This window comes from Paramormyrops kingsleyae, chromosome 4, assembly GCF_048594095.1.
Source record: "Paramormyrops kingsleyae isolate MSU_618 chromosome 4, PKINGS_0.4, whole genome shotgun sequence".
Classification (NCBI taxonomy): Eukaryota; Metazoa; Chordata; class Actinopteri; order Osteoglossiformes; family Mormyridae; genus Paramormyrops; species Paramormyrops kingsleyae.
This window is the reverse complement of record NC_132800.1, coordinates 41,667,298-41,684,564: the sequence shown is the minus strand read 5'-3', so window position 1 is coordinate 41,684,564 and position 17,267 is coordinate 41,667,298. Positions and strand designations below refer to the sequence as shown.

At 40.2% G+C, this 17,267-nt stretch overlaps 2 long non-coding RNA genes across 2 annotated transcripts; one reads left to right on the top strand and one right to left on the bottom strand.

Annotated features, from left to right (window-relative positions):
- Window positions 1-7,579: 7,579 nt before the first annotated feature.
- On the top strand, window positions 7,580-11,047 carry LOC111858951 (uncharacterized). The gene is made up of 2 exons (XR_011990064.1): window positions 7,580-7,889; window positions 9,259-11,047. It is a non-coding gene; the product is annotated as an uncharacterized lncRNA (long non-coding RNA).
- Window positions 11,048-13,710: 2,663 nt separating this feature from the next.
- Window positions 13,711-16,393, bottom strand: LOC140588855 (uncharacterized). Its single transcript, XR_011990065.1, has 2 exons — window positions 16,290-16,393; window positions 13,711-15,063 (listed from the first exon to the last, which is right to left on the bottom strand). It is a non-coding gene; the product is annotated as an uncharacterized lncRNA (long non-coding RNA).
- Window positions 16,394-17,267: the final 874 nt, after the last annotated feature.

The following is a 17,267-nucleotide window of genomic DNA, read 5'->3' as shown; positions in this document are numbered from 1 at the left end:
GAAATATGCTCTGTTCTCAGAACACAAAATGAATGCATCAACTTAAATATAATGTTTTTGTTTTTAGTTTTTAGTTCATTCAAAGTAACTTTTTTTCGGTGTGTATACTGTTGTTAAACTTATTCACAGTTTAATACCGTTGGAGCTGGTACTCCTGTTGGAGAGGTTCATATTTTCTTCTGTTTTCCAAACTGGTTAAGACAGTTGTAGATGACAATCAGTGCGATGCAGAATATATTTGTAATACATTTTGGAGGTGAATATGTTTTATTTTTATAGAATGCACTTACTGGTTACAGACAAATATATTATTATGTATATAATGAGATTCGAATTCCACTTCACAAAGTACCTCAAGTGTGTGTGTGTGAGTGTGTGTCTGTAAATGTACATTACTATATATGTTTGTATATTACAGTACAAACATATATTTGAAAAAAGCAAACCTTGGTAGGCTACACTGTTGTTGAAGTTCGGAGAATGACATCAAAATTCCATCAGAAAACAAACAGGAAAACTGTGAAAATTCTATTTAGTCAAGCCTAATAAGCCAGTATTAACAAGCCAAGGAGGAAGATCTGGGTTAAATGTGATTGGTGATGAGAGAGAGAGGGACAAGCAGGAATCTTGCAAGCAAGTTTTTAAGGAGAGTAAGCCACTGATTCTATTTAAATTCAAAATAAACTGGGTCTATGCTGAATAGGAAGAGTGGTTACAGAAGATGGATGGATGGATGGACTGAGTCTGCCAATGCATGGGATAGAAATGTGATTCAGCTGGGCAGACCAATAATAAAACTGAAAGTTTTTGTTTGTTGGCACCACCCTTTTCCTTAGGCTTTGTTAGGGTGGAAAATTTAATTTGGGTCATTTAATTTTTTTCCAAATAATCCTATAATAATATTTATTTAATGGTTGAAAGAAAGTGCTATATAAATAACATCATAATGATTGAAAAAGATAGAATAATCTTGGGAGTATGTTCATTTTTCAGTGCATTTATCTTGACAAAAAAAGAGCTCAGTTCTAATTTTGTTGACAAAGAGGCACACAATTCTTGTGAAAGAGGTTGTTAAGAACTGGTAGTGTTGTAGTCAAGACCGCCTAAACCGAGACCAAGACATTGCCGAGACCGGAGGGTATCAAGACCAAGACACTGCCGAGACTTGAGGGTACCAAGACCAAGACCAAGTCCAAGACCAAGACCAAGACACACTAAGGCGAGACCAAGTCCAAGACTGGTAGAGACCAAGACCAAGACCGAAAACAGACTAGGGCTAGAATCGACATCACATTACCCAGATCAACTGTAGAGAAAAAAGGCATTGCTGTAAAGTGTCATTACTCGTTAAATCAAATTCATGTTATCTTTTCAATTATATTGTCCGTATGTCCATATGTCTCTCATTTAAAATCTCCCAGATTTGTCATAGTTACGAGACCTGATGGAAAATAATATTCTCAGCAATCCTCTCCTATAACCATTTTATCAGACCTCGTCAAGGGAAAGAGATGGGATGTACCAGAAAGATGTTCATATTAAGTCTCTTATACCAGGGACAGAGGCCTCGGGTAAGCTATCAATACAGCTATGTAATGATCCTTTGCTTTGAATTGAAGAGAATGAGCCTCCAGATTGACTTGCACCTCCAAGACCGTGCTTTCTAATCAATGTAAAATACCTAATTTATTTGAATTATAACTATGCTATAGACTTCGTGGACATTTTCGGACATTTTTTTGCCGATGTATGATACGATGTGTATGATGTTTGTGGACTGTGAAGCACTGGCAGTGTCCGTGGAGAAAATGTATAAAATGTAACGTTTTTGAAATGGATGCATCTGACTGGTTGCATTTGAATTGAGGCGCGTAATAAATAATGATACTGTTCTGTGAGGATGTGCAGTTTTCACTTTTTTTCCCCATCCCATCGAGACCGCTATGTCCGAGACCAAGACAAGACCGAGACCAAATAGAGTCGAGACCAAGACAAGACCGAGACCAAATAGAGTCGAGACCAAGACAAGACCGAGACCACAAAAAATTGGTCTCGAGACCAAGACCGGTCTCGAGAACTACAACACTAAGAACTGGTACCAAATACAGTAATTAATACCTTGTGTAGTAAGTTGAAATGGAGGAATTACTAGTTGGAGGTGGGGGGATTGAGAGGAAAAGCCATGGACTTCTGATTTATTTTATTTCCAGAGAAGATGCTGTATGGAGGCATTCGCTCAAGAAAAGTGGGAATAGATTGTTCTGGTTCTGATATTAATATATCCTTCTTTGACCCTTAGGTATAATACAACTTGACTGTGATGTGAGGCTATTAGTGGTGACTTTGGCTAGCTGGTTGGAATATAGCATCTTAACAAGATTAATAAAATTAGGGCCCAAATCATATTTTCAGAGATTATCAAAAAGGAAGTTCCATTTCTTATCAAATAGGTCATTAGGCTCTGTACAGATGTAGTACTGTCGTACTTGAAGTAAAAAAGTACAGTGCATGCTGTCCTTGTTTAGGATCTTTATCGCCTGAGAAACCATGAACTATCTAGCAATCATAGAAGGCCATTCTTACTATACAGCAGGGGTCACCAACCCTGTTCCTGGGAGATAAACCACCATACAGAGCTTAGGTGCAGCCCTACTTTAGCACACCTGATGCAGATAAGTATTGCAGCCAGCTATGTTCAAACTAAGTCAGCTCTAATACTGAGGCACTACTGAGGAGTCTGATTATCTGTTTCAGGTGTGTTCAACTGAGGGTTGCACCTGAGCTTTGCAAGGTGGTAGATCTCCAGGAGCAGGGTTGGTTGCTGTACAGAATTTCCATTGTTTTCTGATGATCTCCACAGAAAGTTCTTAGTAGAATCATAATTGATTGCCGTTGTAGGTCACATCATGCTTCTTTATCGTGGTCTGGAGGGTAGCCTTTGTCTAAGTAACGAAGAAAATGAACCAGAATGCTTTAAGGGCGGATAGTGCTCTGCAGAGCAAGCAGTCTGTGTGCACACTCCGACAATATTAGCCGACAACACTAATATTCTTTCGCAGTGCTATTAATCAACTGAATTCCATAATGTATCACTAAGGCATTGGATTACATGATTAATTGGTTGGATAGATTTTGTTTTGCCATGGCAGCAAAGATTTTGGTATGGTGAGCAGCCAAGGAGATATATTAAGAGCAGAAACACTGAACTTTGCATTGCTCATAAAGTAACCTGATGTTTATGCTAAATAAATAGCCTACCCTATGCCTAACCTAGGCCACTGACAATTCTGATGAAACACATGAACTCTGTATCAAAGAAGGTAAATATATGTGTAGCTAGACAGTTCAACACTTACACAATATTTCGCTAACTAAACCGTCCCTGTAATGTTGCTGGCCTTCAAGATTTCCTGGTAGACATACTTCTGAAGTGTTAGCTTGGTTAATGAATATATCGGGGTATCTTGTCATAACATTTGTCAGTTAAGTTAAAATCTAACGTTAATGGATTGCTGTCTTAGAATTAACAAACTTCCTTATAGTAAAGAACCATATATAGCTTGCTAAAGTAACGTTAAGGAATAGATCTGTGACTATATAGCTAACGTTGTTGATTTCCAAAGCCTACTTGATTTTTTAATCTAAATTTCTTATCGTGTCTTTGACTGCTTACTGTTACTCCTTTTACTTTCTTTTGCCACACTGTCATTTTTACTGCTGCATCAAGGACCACTTCCCGAATGTAACAGGGGATTCTGTCACATTTGTACATTATTGATTGTACACAATCAAAGATAATTGCAAAGAATCGCTCGAGAAAATTTGCACACAGTTCTGTTGACGAGCAGAATTTTTGACAGGAGTGGGGCAGACAAAAAAATCACATCAGTCAACTACATTAAACAGATCAAAGAAATAAAAAATACAGGCGGTCATGCAGAGCACCAAGGCCACGGCAGCTTGTGAACATGTGATTTTCAAAGGGGCATCAAGGACTGAAATTCCTGCCTTTTGTAGAGAGTAAAGTGAGGTGGATATTGTATGTAAACGTCCATCAATAAGTCTAAACGAGTATCTAACAATCCCAGTGATGAGCTAACCGCACGAATTGTAGTAAGTACTGCAACGTTATCGTTCTGGGATGCAGGCTGTGATGTTGGTTCCTCATAATCAAACTGCGTTTTAGGATGACGAAAAATGTAAATAATTACGTCCAAATTGGTATTCTGATATATTTTTTTAATTTCCCAGGGTCACATGACACGCTAAATATTATTTTTAAATTACTTAAGGAGAATGTAGCTTGTAGTGTAACTTGCTGGATATGCATCCGTGTATTTTAAATTGTAAATAATACGTGTTCTACCCATGGGTGTCATTAGGTCCGATTCACTGTGGAAGGCATGTCATGTCATGTCCTGTCTCAGTGTTGCGGTCCGGGTTAATGTTGTGTAATATCACTGTACCCAACATGTATATATGATATGATAAAATCCATTTATATTTGATATAAACAAACCTAATCTAAACAAATTGTCTGAATCCATGGGGATTATTCCACTAAACAAAATGTTCTATGCTTAGCACTGTTCTATCTACAGCCCTGGTGGATGACAGGCATTGTCTCTTACTGAAGAGTAAATAGCTTGTCCAGCATTGCCATTATGTTAAGGACCTTAGTGCTGTTTGTCTTGTTTGTGTTACATTCACCTACTCAGACTTGTCCCACTCATTGTCACTGTTGGCTCCTAAACCTCAGGCCCTAAGTTGATTGTGCTTTTTATTTCCATGCTGATAGATTCCTCTCAGCAAATCAGGTCTTCAATGAGAGAACCATGAGTGCTTAATAAATATTATGGCTTTAGTTTGAATATTAGTTTAGCAACTGAGAAATCCCAGGATAGTCTGCTTATTGATGAGGGGCAGGGGGGTGGGGCTACATTACCGGACGTGTTCCAACTGCCTGTATTTCTTGTTCTTACTAGATGTGATTCTGTTGGCATGATTGGTACTGGTTAGCAAAGTTGTGCACCATTAATAATGGAATTGAGAATGGCCCTGAAATTCCCCTTCATTTCATGAGTTTGAATTAATTTGTATTGTGGTTAAAAAAAGGATTCAGAATTCCAGTTTGAATTTAAGGAAGTAGAATTTAATTGGAATTTGAATTCACATAAATTCTCCTAGTGTAGGTGCATCTTTTAACAAAACATATTAATATTTTATTAATTTCACATAAACATTATCATAAAAAGCATATACTGTATCATTGTAATAATGTGGTGTTACTTATAATAATACAACATTTAAAGTGTTACCTATAGAATAAATTAACTGTGCTTTTGTGTACCTTGGTGGAAGAGTGCTATGTTTCCCAGAATGCTCTTTCTTATGCCAAAATCTGCAAAATGAAACCAGACTATCTGAAAACATTCCTGCTAACAAGATGTAAAATTAGCAGAAAACCTGAGAAGCTGTCCATCCTTGCCCATTATGGTGAGCCACCTCCCACAGCCTCACCTGGAAATCACAGAGCCGTTTATAAGCAATGCAATGCAGCTGCCTGAAGTTCCATCAAGGACACTTCAAATTTCAAAGGACATCAACAGGTAAGTTAAGACTTATTGTACTTCATTTTCATTTTGTGGTTACATGTCCATGGGCCCTTGAACAAGGCCCTTAACCCCCAGCTCCGGGGGCATTGTATCCTGGCTGACACTGTGCTGTGACCCCTATTGTTGCACTCAGCTGCATATGGGTCTACGTGTCTCATGGATAGTAAGATGGGTTAGGCAAAGCGAAGCATTTCAATTAGGGTGACCAGATAATCCATGTCAGGGAGGACACTTTGAGCTACTTTGGGTTTTACAAACTAATTTCAAACTGAAAGGCTCATGTGCTTGGCTAATTAGTTCAGCTCTTCTTCTAGTGACACATGCACGATTATAGGAGACTGACCAATTAGCACACAGTAAGAACTCAGTGCTCAAGTGAAATCCAGGTCCTTTTAATTGAAATGGTAGTTTACAAATCCTGTCCTAGCTCAGAGTGTCCTCCCTGACATGGATTATCTGGTCACCCTAATTTCAATATACCAGGGGTCGGCAACCCTAGGCACGCGTGCCACAACTGGCACGCAGACGATGATCACAATAGAGACCTGCACTCCCGCGGGAGTACCGCGGGACCCAACGCACCTAGTCCGGCGCGGGACAAGATTTGATGGGTGAATGCGGGTGCGGGCGGTAAGGTCCTCATGTATGTGCGGGTTGCGGGAGAATAGAATTAATCGCGGGACTCCCTCAAAATGGAATAATTTAATTTATTAAAAACAAGTACTCTATTATTTATCTAGGCTACTGCACAAAAGCAACAAGAACCACTAAATTAAAGGCTAACGCTCTGAAGCAGTATTAGGCCAAATGCTTTTCTATTTGACCACTTGAGAAATCAACGTTTATTATTATTTTGTTTCATTGCAATATTATTAGCCTATTTCTAACTGTTCTGAGTGTATTTCTATGTTCTGAAAGGCTCCTCGTTCGTGTCCATGTTCATCATTCCATTTAATCAAACTCAAATAAAACGAAACATATTTGTTTATTTTCCGTTTCTTTTTTATATACACTCAAAAGGGAAGCAAGTGAAACAAATAACAGAGTAGCGGGAAGAAGTGGTAAAAATAAAACTACTTATATGTTTACCTGCGGGATTTTGCGGGCGGGAGCGGGACAAAACTTGAATACTGCGGGCGGGAGCTGGAGAAAATAATATATATTTTTTTGCAGGAGCGGGACTGAAAAATTCGTCCCGCGCAGGTCTCTAGATCACAACCCTAATTATTAAACACACACAAAATTTTCAGACTTCTATGATGTTGAAATGTCATTGGCTGTTGCTTGGCGCGCCTGCTGCTTTGGTTTGACTACTCGATGGTAGCCCCCCCCCCCCCCCTCCGTCGTTAACATGGCACGCGGACTAACAAGAAAATATATACTGTAATTGGCACTCCATGTCAAAAAGGTTGCCGACCCCTGCAATATACCATACTCGTTCTTGTGCAAATGGCAAAGGTAATTTAATTTGCTATGTCACGGTTTTAATGAATGCATGTTATCACACACGCGCGCACGCACGCACACACACATGTTGGTGTACCTATCTAAATGAGGACCGTCCATTCATTACTATGAGGAAAAACCCTAATCCCAATCACGACACCCTTAACCTCTACCCATCTCTAACCTTAACCATAAGTAACCAACCCAAATACAAGACTTTTGGCATTTTTACTTTTTTTGATTGCATTCACAGATTTTTATAAAACTGAGGTTATCCAAATGGGGACCTCAAAAGAGTTCCCCCAAAAGTAGAGAAATTTCAGGTTTTATTACAATTTGGGGACAATGTGGTCCTCAAATGTGATCTATGAAAATTCACACACACACACACACACACACACACAGGTTAATGCATTATTTTCACATGAAATATTTAACATTTTCAGTTCACATTTAATGTTTTAAACTGACAGTATGCTATATTTTTAAAACGCATGCGCAGGCGCAACACTTCCGGCTACAGTGAATAACATCCTTTGTTTAGCTGGCTAGTTAGCTTAGCTATACAGTCCAAAGATGTCGGCCTGGTCTGAGGAGACGGAGGGTGCAAGTGACGTTATCGAGGAATTGCACCCTCCACAAAAAAGAATCCTATCAGCTGTGTGGACATATTTTGGATTCAGAAAAAGAGACGGAGTTATTGTTAAGAGCGACTCGCCGATTTGTAGAGCATGTGGTAAAGCCGTACCGGCCAAAACAGGCAACACATCAAACCTTAGGCACCATCTGAGGAAACACCATCCGTCACTTTATGCCGCTATGCTAAACGTAAGTCAAATATCCCGGGGACACTGGTCAGAAGGTCTTCAGTTTAAGCGGGCAAGTTGAGTTTTCCTTTTTCTTCAATATATGCATAATTTGCTATCAGACGGTGTTAGAACTCGCATACCGGGGCGGGGAAGCGGAGAAATTCGCCGAGTTTGGTGCTGGCCACCTTCACCTCTCCTGATTATTTAAAAAAATTAATTCTGTGGAAAACGATCGATTGGCGGACTGGATTCAGCAATGATAAAAAAAAAAAACACGTCGCGCGCTGGGTAGAAGTCTCACGGGCCGGTACTTTCAGATTAGTTGCTATCCGTCTAATCTTTTACGTGATCTCTGGCATTAAATCGCAATATTTTGTGTCCCGTTTGCAACCAGTACGGTACGCAATTTGCCCTTTTTTTAGTATCCGGACAGCGCTATTGACTGGAAACCCCTCGCTCGAAATATTTTGTTTTCGGTGACATGGGGGAAGGCGCGCAGTGGCGTCCATTATTTCTTCAAACTGAAAAATCAACCCTGACATTGAGAATCCTGTGCTAATACAAGAGATATGCTAACATTCACACGAACTATGTTAACACTTGATGTGTCTGGTGAGCAAAGGACGAGACTTATTTCATGCGACTAACCAAATTAATAAGAATTAATTGGATTCTTCATGTTTGTTTGTGGGGCTAGGAGCTCTTCCTCTTAAGGCGGCAGCATAGGCGTTATAACTTGCCGACAGATGCGGCGGGGTTGGCGGTAGAAAAAATTACGCAATTTGACCTGTGTTTTCGAATCTACACTGCGCAATCTACTACCTTCCCCCTCTCGGCAAATTTTGTCATCGGATTATTACACCCTGAAAGTGGCAACCCTATCTCTAATAATCCATAGGTTATTATTCACAGGAACCACGTCACTGACGCTTGCTGTGTAAGTTAAAGGCAAAGTATATTTCCTGCGACTAATTAATACGGGTTAAATAAATGTATGTAGTGAGTTTTCATTCATGTTTATGTGCTGGGCAGTGGGTATTATTGCATGGCGGCACACTGCTTGTGATCACAGGGTCAGAGGTTTGAATCCCAGGGTACGCTAAGTAATGTCACTAATGGACAGCAGAGGAAGTTGTTAACCCCCGATCATTCCTGGGCCTGTTTGATCCTGCCTTGTCAATTTTACATCGCTTTGAATAAAAGAATGGTATACAGGGGATTTAGGGGGACGTGTTTAAACCGTAATATATCAAAAATTGTTATTGGGATATACGGTTATCATACCATAATTTCTTCTTAAAATAAACAATAGGACTGCAACAGTAATTGTGTATTTTACACGCATATACAAATACTTTTCTAAATTTATAAAATACTTTCTTTTTCAGATGAAACATCCTGAACTTTTGGTGAAGTCTGAACCCAGCGATGACCCAGTCACCCCTAACCCAAGTGTTACGGATACCTCGCCAGCTGAATCTGAAGCCAGCTCTAAATGGGTTGTGGTTCCAGTACCAATGGATACTCGTCAAGTTGCTCTTACAGACAGCATTGTAACATACATTGTAAATGGACTCCTTCCCCTCTCTACTGTAGAAAATAAGGATTTCATTGCAGTTTTGCAGTTGGCTGAACCATTCTTCACAATGCCTTCTCGGAGAGACCTCACCCAGAACCTCATTCCTCAGCGCACCATTGCTGTTAAACTTAATTTAATTAATCTGATACAAAGCACATCCGATATTTGCCTGACTGTGGATCTGTGGTCAAATCGTTCCATGAGGTCATTTTTTGGCATGACTGGTCATTTCATTTCAAATTTTACATTGCACAATGTAATGTTGAGTTGCCAGCGATTCCGAGGAAGGCATTCAGCAGATAACATTTGTGCAGTGTATGAGGATATTTTATCAACTTATGACATTAAGAACAAAGTATCATTCATTGTGACCGATAGTGCATCAAACATGATAAAGGCATCCAACCTTTTCCCACCCATAACTGTTGTTGATGGTGAAGAAGAGGAACAGGATGACACATCTGATCTTCATGTGGTGAACATTGATGAGGAGATGATGTACTTCCCTCCAGAAAGAAGTCCATGCTTTGTCTACACATTGCAACTTGTGGTTCGTGATGCCCTGGATCAAGTTGGTTCTGTAAAAAACTTGCTAGGCAAAATTCAAAAACTCGTGACTTTCTGCTATAAGTCTCCACTGGCTTTTGAGACTTTAGGAGATTACAGAATTCATCCTGGAAATGCTACACGCTGGAATAGTCAATTGAAGATACTAAAGTCAGTCCTTAATATTCGCAGTGATGTCCTTGGTCAGCTGGAGTGCCCTGTTCAGCTGTCACCCACTGAATTTAAAATCATACAGGAACTATGTGTTGTGCTGGAGCCCTTTGAGGAGGTGACAGACAGGTGTCAGGCAGAGAAAGTGGTAACCTCCAGCTTGGTGATTCCGTGTGTTCGAGGCTTAAGATATGCAGTAAAAAACATGAAGATGACTGGCAACAACAACTTGGTGTCCATTCTCCAGAGCTTGGTTGAGAAGCATCTTGCAAAATTTGAAGAAATACAATGCTTTCAGATGGCTTCCATTCTTGACCCAAGATTCAAACTGGACTGGTGTATTGGTGAAGAGGTTAACACCATGAAGGATCTTCTCATGGGAAAAGTTGAGTGTCTCTCCCCAAAACTCAGTGCTGGATATAATGACTGTAGTGACCAACCAAAGAAACGTCCCAAACTTTTTTCCTACATGGAAAGCCAAAGCAGTTCCTCAGCTGTTGCCAAAGCTTCACATGATGTCATTGTGTACCTGAGTCAACCATGTTTGGCAGAGGATGTTGACCCTTTGGCCTACTGGAAAGGAAACCAAACCGGCTTTCCTGAGCTAGCACAACTTGCCTGCAAATACCTTGCTATACCAGCTTCCTCTGCACCTGTTGAAAGAATCTTCAGTGCAGCGGGAAATATTTTCAGACCGGAACGTTCCAATCTGAATGATAAAACCTTTGAAGATCTTTTGCTGATAAAATGTAACAGTACTGAATAATGAATTGTTTATTGGAATAAAGCATAATTGTATTTGCCATGATGTTTTGCTTTTTGTTATAATGCAATAATACAATTTATACTCAAGAAAATAAATGAGCTACTATGTGAAATAATTCTTTGTGGCCCCGCATGCTTTGTGTGCACTGATGGAATTGGCTAAAAGTTATACACAATTTTTCTTACAACCATTCCAATTCCAATTTACCCACATAAACAACCTCTGAACATATATCTGCTGTCTTGAAAGTCAATCTGTTATTTAATTCTTTATGTTTTGCTTGATTAAATGACATTCCTGTGCTGTGTGATTGCACTGAATTTCTTTAAACTGAAATGAATTAGTTTTTTCCTGTTATGTGTTCTGTCAGCGTATCAGGTCTGCAGGGAGAACTATGGGTGCTTAATGAACATAATGGCTTTGGGCTTGAATGTAACTTTAGTAACTGTCCCACGCTAGTCTGCTTGCTTGTGGTGGTGGTGTTTGGGTTCCAATGGCCCCTGTAAAGGGTCATCTCTTTGAAATCGTAAAGCATGTGATTTTGTTGGCATTGGTTATGATCAGTACTGGTTAATAAGGTTGTCCACCATTCACTATTTAATTGAGAATTGCTCTGAAAATACAATCATGTTTCTGAATTTGAATTGTGGTTGAAAACAGGATGCAGATTGCTAATAATAGGAAAATCAAGCTTACTGAAGCAGTGAAGCTTTAAATCCAAATGTATCAGAAAAGCATTCAACATTTGAAGCTTTGTAGAACACGGTGCATGCTAGTGACCCCTAATGGTAAAAAAATAGTAATAGCAGAGGCCAATAAATGTTTGTGTTACTGGTCGTATTTTGTATATGACTGATTTCTGTAGAAAACATGTAATGGTAATCCTTGCCTTACAGTGCTTTGACATATGTAAGAACAGATATTTTTGCTTGTGTAACTGAGTGTTTGTGTGATAGTTGGACATGGGTGGGGGGGGGTTAAAGATTTTTGTTCAAGAAGAGTATTTACTCAACAATCTTGGGGCTCAGTGTGTTCCTTTTCTTACTAATATTACTAAAAAATACGTTCACATGGAACTGAGGGTGCAGCGATATGTAAAACTGTAGTGCTAAATTGCAGAGTAGGATAGACATTTCTTGTGATGCCCGGTACTTCAGGCTCAGTGGGTTAACATCAGTTTTTAAGCTGACCAGGACAGCCCCCACTGGCTCCCTTTATTTGAAAAATCACCTCATATTGAATCAGTTTCAAAACTGTCATATCCATCTGCTCTTGAACCTGAGATAATCTTTCCTTGGCAGCTGAGATAGTTCTAAAATATGCCACAGTCCTTCTCACCCTTGCTTTGGTCAAATGAAACCCAGGGGTTTGCTCAAATGTATTTTTAACAAAAAGGCTTGTGCAATATAAGTTGTGTGGTGGAGCTTTACTGTGTTGGCACAGGTAATCATTTTGGCAGCTGCAATAGTGACAAGACACCTCACCTTACCCTGGATACCCTAATCCTCTATAAGGGATGTTTGTATTGCAGCCAAATTTGCAGCAGTGTGAGGTTCTGGGAATTTTCCCACACCTAGCAGCACTATAGCCAATTCATGGGACTCAGTGATGTAATGGCAGGTTACTGCAAGATATGCATCCATATGAAGTCCACATATTTGCTCTCAGGTTCACATCTGATGCCTTCTGCACTTCCTCCTAGGTTTTTTGTGTTTACTTGCTACCATTTCCTTTACAGCAGATATTGTAGATAGAGTGTAGGTAGACTGAAGTTTAGCGGATGTGTGTGTGTTTCATGCTTTGCATGAACATGACTATGCATTGATGAGGTGTTATTATTGTACACCAGTTGTGTTGAGAGCAGATCAGACACTGGACTTCACATGAGAAAATAATATTCATGTACTGTTATATGCGAGGAATTAGGCCTGGGCGATATCGATATTGCATCACACATGCGCAATAATCACCAGGGCTTCAGATGACAGACGAAGCATTTGGCCGGACGCCAGCTTTTCGGTGCTATACGGACATTTATTTACGCCCACAATTTGTGACGCAGTTTAGTAGTATGGCTAAAATATTAATGAGGCTTTGTATGATGCCCAAAAGTCATTATTAGTACAAATACAGTATATCCTTATGTTTAATAAATGTGTCAGACTTTGAACTGCAAAAAGTACCACTACACCGCCGATGTCTCCACCGAGGTTACATGTGTGTGGAGTTTGCATGTTCTTCCCTTGTCATCGTGGGGTTTCCTCTAGGTACTCCAGTTTCCCCCCCACAGTCCAAAGACATGCTGAGGCTAATTGGCATTACTAAAAAAGTGTGCATGTATGAGTATGGTGTGCAATTGTGCCCTGCAATGGGCTGGCCCCCTATCCAGGGTTGTTCCCTGCCTCATGCCCATTGCTTCCAGGATAGGCTCCAGACCCCCCACAACCCAGTAGGATAAGCAGGTTGGATAATGGATGATGGATATCCACAAGAGCTCCTCTTTTAAAAGATGTTGTGGCTGTTCTTCTTCACCCAGACTTCAGTGCATATTGCACTGAGGTATACCAAACCATAGTAAACCAAAACAGTATTATGTGGTGTGCTCCACTAATCAAGTTTAAGAAACATAAAGTTTATACAGATTACTAAGTTTTGGGTATCACAAAATGCATCTCATTTATAGTTAAGCCATACTACTAATCTTCAGGCACGTGCAGAGGGGGGGGGCAGAGGGTGCTTGAGCACCCGCCCCTTTCCTCCAGGATGCCTCAAGTGCCCTTTTCTTGGGTTTTTTTTTCGTTGTTGTTGTTGTTGTCTTTTTGTTGTTTTTTTTTTTTTAATGTGTATGTGCATATGGAGCCCTGTCTTTGCCCCTCAACAATAAAATGTAACTATTAATCTCAATTTTGCTAAATAAAAGGATCTGGCTTGCATCAGTCACATGACTGCCATTAACCAATGCTCGCCCTTGAGGGCAGAGCGCACTCGTTACAAGCCGGGTACGAGCTCGCAAAGTGCATGCGCATTTTCTGCAGGCTGGGTGGTGCGGAGCTGGAGGAGAAGCAGGCAAATTAATTGGAAGGTGCAGACTGCAACAAAACAGTAAATAGGGTGTACAGCGCACACTATAGTCTATAACAAGAAATGAATTGAAATAAATGAACGTGCTGTTTGTGCAACAGCCCGACAAACATTACCTGTCCTTTTATGAACTGCACAAGTAGTGGTGGTCATTAACTGCTAGCTAACTGGGTAAGGGTGTTACAAGGGGGTCTGTAGCTCTGTCCACCGTTTTAGGGAACATGTTTTGTTTTAAAGTAAGTTACAGGACTTTTCCCTTCTTTTCTGGAGGGCTTTTATTTCACTAAAAACGATCTAATATGGATATTCACATAATTCCATATTAGATTCGTCATGAATGTGAGTTGTTGTTATTCAGCCTGTTCTATCTTTTTTAACTTTGAGCACCCGCCCCTTTAAACGTCTCTGCACGGCCCTGCTAATCTTCTTACCAAATTACCAAAGCCCTATGAGGAATGATGACTTTACAATGATGAAGCTATTTTTATGACATACCTTAGTTGGAGATAGCACAGCAAAATGTTCCCGAATTTTGAGAACGAGTCCTTTTCTTGTATTGTTATGTTGGTATCTGTTCTTTTTTGACAATTGACATAAAGCGGGGCTTTGGTGTTCTGGAAGTGCCTGAAGTCCACCATGATCATAGACGTTTTGGATGCATTGAATTGGAGGGCACTGTCAGTGCACCAGGGGACTGCTCTGTCTGCCTCAAGCTGATATTATACTTAATATTTAAATATGTATTACACATAAACATCTTAATATACATAGCATATACTGTGTCATTGTTATAAAAATGTCATGATATTCAGAATCAAAGAATGTAACATTTGAAGTTTCACCTATATAATAAGTTATTTAACTGTTATTTTGTGTACCATGATGGAAGGGCATTTCATTTCCCAGAATGCTATTGCTTATGCCAAAATCGGCAAAATAGAACCAAGCAGTCTGAAAGCAGACTCACCCACAAGACGGAAAATTCACACGGCAAACCTGCGAAGCTGTCCATCCTTGCCCATTTTGGTGAGCCACCTCCCACAGTCACACCTGGAACTCACAGAACTGTATGTAAGCAATGCAATGCGGCTGACTGGATACCAACAATGCTTCAAATTTCAATGGACATCTACAGGTAAGTTAACAGACTTACTGTAGTTTATTATAATTTTATGATAGTATTTAGTGTCATCACTCAGCATGCTTCAGGTATCTGATATCTTAGGCCTGCAGAAAGTGAACATGTTTACTGTTGTGTGGTTGTGCTGGTTTTGTTCTCTTTGTACTTTCAGTTTAAAAGTAATTTCTGTAGAAATAAAGAAATGTTTATTATATTTTATGCAGTATAATAAAACATACTGTCTATTATGGGTGCAAGAGTGTGACGCTATACCAGGGGTGGGCATTCTCATCCGCAAAGGGCTGGTGTGGATGCAGGTTTTTGGGATATGCTGTAGGTCAGCTGTTCAAACCTAGGTATGGAGGGAAATCCCGGACATTTTTCAAAAGGAATTGCAAATTGCATTTTCCATATGTGGACGCATAAAGTGTGACATAATTCAAATGCAATTGGGACATGGGAAATGCAATTGCTTTTTCATTTGAAATGTGGCAGTGTTCGTTCGTGAAAGCGAAAAAGCAAACGGTAATGCAAAATTTGCAATTGCATTTGAATTATGTCACACTTTATGCGTCCACATATGGAAAATGCAATTTGCAATTCCTTTTGAAAAATGTCCGGGATTTCCCTCCATACTATGATGACCTACCGGGATGCAAATAACGGCCGTATCAGAAAAACCAAAACTTCAAACAAAAAAAAAACATGTTATATACTGTAAGACAAAATGTCCAATTTGATGTGTGGCCCATAAAGTTGACCGGGATGACCTACAGGGATGTAAATAACAGCTAGGTGCATGAGAAAAACCCAAACTTCAAACAAGAAAAAAAAAAGGGACACCCTCATTCCCTACCACTTTCACACACAGGCAAACTGCTGCTGCTGCTGCTGCAGGGGGGTCAAACACTTCCCATTCACCCTTCCCTCACAGACACAACGCCAAACTGCTGCTGCTAAGCGTTTATTGGAGGATAGCGTCAGACCCACCTCCTCCTCCTCAGCTTCAACTTTCTCATTTTCACACAGTTTCTTTCAGACTCGCGCAACACAGGGATAAGCTCCAACATCGTTCTCACAATCTCCGAGTATTTTGCAGAATCTCCAAAGTCCTTATCCGCAACATTTACACGCTCCGAACCGACTGGGACCTTACCACAGTACCGCAGCACAGGCAGACCCAGCGTACGCTCACAGTCCATCAGGTAACGAACCCGCTCAGCTCCGTGCTCGGCACCGTCAGCCATCACCCTCATAGCACGGGGCTATTCCGACAAATCACACTCATCAGCACACAATTCACTGCTGAAACTTCATTTCACTCTCCAAACTAGTCAAAATAAAATAAATAATTAAATAATGATCATTTTAAAATAAAAATAAATAAATTATGAAATAATAATGATAATACATAATTAAATAATAAAACCCCATCTCCCAACATATGGAAATTATTAACAACGTCACGAGTCGTTGCGTCACCTGGCTCCACCCCAACCCCGCCCCCCCGTGAACGTTTGACCCGTAACCTTTTGACCTTTAGATCATAAATCTTTTTGAGGTAGGCGACCTGCGTGAAGTTGGCCCCCCATATGTTTCAGATTTCAACCAAACTGGTCTCAATCGTATGTGCCGCGTTTGTGCCGTTAAAATTTTTGTTTGTGCTGTTTTAGTTTCTGAGATATAAATGTGTGTTTACATTGTGACGTCATTAGCGTGAAGTTGGCCCCCCATTTGCGTCAGATTTCCACCAGACCGATTGCAATCGTGTGTGCTGCGTTTGTGCTGGTTTGTGTCGTTAAAACTATCCTTTGTGCTGCTTTAGTTTCCGAGATATTAATGTTTGTTTACATGGTCACGTGACACCAGCGTGAAGTTAGCCCCCCATTTGCGTCAGATTTCCACCAAACCGATCGCAATCGTATGTACTGCGTTTGTGCTGGTTTGTGCCGTTAAAACTGTCCTTTGTGCTGCTTTAGTTTCCGAGATATTAATGTTGTTTACATGGTCACGTGACACCAGCGTGAAGTTAGCCCCCCATTTGTGTCTGATTTCCACCAAACCGATCGCAATCGTATGTACTGCGTTTGTGCTGGTTTGTGCCGTTAAAACTGTCTTTTGTGCTGCTTTAGTT